The 3612-nt window shown below is 46.1% G+C and overlaps 1 protein-coding gene across 1 annotated transcript in view; it reads right to left on the bottom strand.

Moving 5' to 3' along the window:
* The window catches only part of LOC105743497 (olfactory receptor 2T27-like), an 11277-nt gene that overhangs the window by 1628 nt on the left and 6037 nt on the right, over positions 1-3612 (bottom strand). The gene's annotated exons all lie outside the window — the stretch shown is intronic.

Here is a 3612-nt window from a genome sequence, read left to right as displayed (position 1 = left end):
CCCCTGCCCTGCCCCCACGTTACACTCTAGTTTGTATGCTTAGAATCCTGAGTCAGAACGCCCATCAAGATCATGCATTTTGCCCGTGGAAAGATACTCACATGGATTTTACTAGTTTATGTCATTCACGACAACTTTCTAAGTCATAAAGTTCAATTGCTTCACTTATTTCCTACGTGCCCGCTGCTTGAAGACAAGGATCCTATGCTGAAGAATAAACGCCAGGACTATGAGGTGTGAGGAAACAAAGCGCCCTCCACACGAGCACAAATAGTTAAAATTATACCTATTGTAAAGGAGATTCATTTTCCTTCTTTTACCAAGAATCCTACTGCTTACTAAGATAGCTTAACGTGATTAAGTGAAATGAGAATAATAAATAATATATAAAGTTTAATTAAAAAGGAGAATTAACCGATTTGAATAATACTAGAGGACACTGTCAACAGAGAGGTCTTACTCTTAGCCCCCAGGTTACGAACGCGCAGCCGGCTCAGCAGTTGCGTTTGGCGCATCTGTGGGCTGCTCGGACAGTCTCTCTGGGTGCCGTGCGGATTTATCCGGTCCACTGTGGTAGCTGGGAGCCCTGCAGAGCTGCTGAGCGGAGAGACATGACTTGAAGCCCAAGATGTGCTACAGATGTAAATCATGTTAAGGATTCAAAGACGTGAGAAAAAGGTGTGCTGATTATCCTATAAAAATTCTTATAATGCCACACACTGGCTCATAGTATTTTGCTAGATAACATTAAAATTAATTTGACCTCTGTCTGTTGCATTTTATTTATTAATTATATTTATTTATAGTGTATTTGACTGTTATAGCGTCTCACTACACAGCTTGGACTCTTGGTGATTCTCCTGCTTTCAGCTTCCCCAGAGGTGGGATTGCAGGTGTTTGCCAGTATGCCAGGACTCTGGCCAGCTCAGCCCTGGGGATGGGGCTGGCACAGCAGGTGGTGCCAGGGATTGAACTGCAGTCCCTGCACTTGCCTAAGCTTGCCTATGCAGGTGCTTTCGTCCACTGAGCTATCTCGCCTGCCCCCTTATGGCATTTTTAATGTAGCCACTAAGGTAATTTATAATTACCTCTGTGGTTCCCAGAAGGTTCTATGGAAAACTTCTGGTCTAGGGGCTTCTTTCCCAAAACATGATGATGCAAATACCTTCATCCAAACAAGTTCCCCAGAACTGAACATTCCTGTAATTACTGGAATTTGAGCAAAAAATTATATGTGATGCCACATTACAAAAAGCAACACTATCATGTGGGTTTGCACTCAGCTGTGAGAAGTAAGAACACATTTACTACCGAGTGTGGTGTGATTCATGGATATTATTTAAATTGCTTTTCTCAACACCCTTGTGAAGTCCTGGTGCCTTGCTTTCTCCACTCCACAGATGAAAAGCAGGCTTAAGGGCCTAGCACGGGCAGTGGATCCTGATAACTGGCCTGTTTGCTCTGTCTGGTTTTCTAGCGACTCAATGTGAACATAAACTCACTCATTCCACAATTATTTCCTGAGCCTCATGGGGTGAATCAGAAATTGAAGTTCTGAAGGAGCCCCAAATGGCACACGATCCTTGTTTCCAAGAGGCCAGGAAGTGAACCCTGCATGGCCAGAGGTGCCCACTAGGAGAGGCTTGCAAGGGGAATTCCAGGGCTTGGACCTCTCTCTAGCTGGCGAGTAACAGCATGCACAGCAGACAGAGGTCATGGGAGCTGCAGCCAGGGGCTGGCCCATGAGAAATTCCCCCAGGGCCCGCTGTACATTTCGCACAATAATGATGGATGTGCACAGGCAAGAGGGAAATTCTCAGCCGGACTTTCATGGACGGAATCTGTGCTATGTCCGCTTTGCAGCGTCCTCCTTCTTGGCACATTGCCGGCTCTGCAGCAAGCTTTCGCCAGCTGTGTTCCTGATGTGCATCTTGCTTTAATTCTGCTCCTTGCCCTCCACTTGCAGTGTTAAGCCACCGGGGAAATTAAAACCAAACATCAGGCAGCAGCCCACAAGACGGGGAGAGCTGAGCACCCCTCCAGCCCTGCCCTCCCTGATGTCATGGGGTTTGCTGTCGCTTCCTCATTCTGAGGGTGACGGATGGTCAGTGGAGACAAGCACAGGGACAGGCACAGGCTGTGGCAATGCTAAAGCCCCAGCAGGACCAACCAGGATGTGGATGTCCCTGGGCCTGACCATGAATAGCCGGAGGCCGAGGCTTGCTAATGAGACCCTGGAGACCCCCAGTGCTCCTCACAGAGGGCGAGCCTCAGATCTAAGGGCAGCTTGCTTTCACTGCTGCTGCTAAATTTTATTCTGTATTTTAAAAGTTATGGGTAGGGTGACCAAAGCATCCATGGAAAATAATTAAAAATAATCCAACCGAATGCACTACAGCCCTGTATTAAAATGATTATGTCTATGAATATTTTTATTAATTAAGTGGTGCCCGCAACCAGAGACCTCGGTGGTGCCGTGCAAGTGGCTCCCACTGAGCAGCCCCCAGCACCGTGTGAGGCCTCAGACTCCAGGGCACGCTCAATTGCACATCCACATCGGAGTACTTAGCAACAGTCTCCATGCGTGTGCGGGGCCTACCCAGAGTGCTGCTATGGTTGACGATGCTCCACACTCTCTTAGCTTTTCCTCTGTTGATTCATATGCACATGCTCATGAAATGCAGTACTGTCAGGTCAGTTCTCTGGGATGGACTGTGGAAAGGAGGTCCCCAGCTGTAGCAACACCTCACCGAACTGCTAGACCAAGTTGGTGGCCAGCGATCCCCACCAGCCACCAGGCACCCCGAGGGTCTGTGCTTCCTCCTGCGTTCAGCAGCAGCAGCATCTAACCTTGTGTGTGATTCCTTAATAACTGAGAAATTTGAGCACACACGCATATATGTTAGCATTACTTACTTTGAGATTTGCTTATTCATGGCATCTACTCTTTGGTATATTCAGGATGTCTATAAATTAACATATTTTTTCTTTAGGGAACAAAGATATTCTTTTGTAATATCTATTACAACTATTTTACAATAAACTTTGCCTATAATTGTGAATTTGATTTCTAGGCCAGAAAACATTTAAATATCTAGGTAGTTAAGATGCTTAATTTTACATTTTGTACTCTGAGTTCATTTGAGAAATTATTCCTCATCAAGGGATATGATTAATTTTTTAATTCAGTCATCCTATGTTTAAGGATATGCAATATTTTAGTACATTTGGAATTTATTGTGCCTTTTGGGAAAGTATAAAATGATGGATTTTGGGCCAAGGAGATAGCTTGTTGGTCTAAGCACCTGCCTGGTAGGCACAAGGAGCAGCGTTTGAGCCCTGGCACTGCATGCTGGGCCTGCCCTGTGCCACGCTGGCCACTGCAACCAGGCCTGGTGGTGCACAGCGTAATCCCAGCACGGGGCGGCTAAGACAGGAGGATCACTAGGAATCCACGCTGCGTAGTGAGGCCCTGCGCCTAATGCATAAATAATTTAAAAAAATGATAGATTTCTCTGAATGGCCAAGAATATGATGAACTTGTTGCCAAACTCTAGTTCTGTTGAAAAAGGAAGGATTCCAGTCTAGGTGATGAGTGGGAGGACCTGTTCC

This window comes from Octodon degus, unplaced genomic scaffold (genome assembly GCF_000260255.1).
Source record: "Octodon degus isolate 3935 unplaced genomic scaffold, OctDeg1.0 scaffold00129, whole genome shotgun sequence".
Classification (NCBI taxonomy): Eukaryota; Metazoa; Chordata; class Mammalia; order Rodentia; family Octodontidae; genus Octodon; species Octodon degus.
This window is presented reverse-complemented; position numbering and strand designations above follow the sequence as displayed.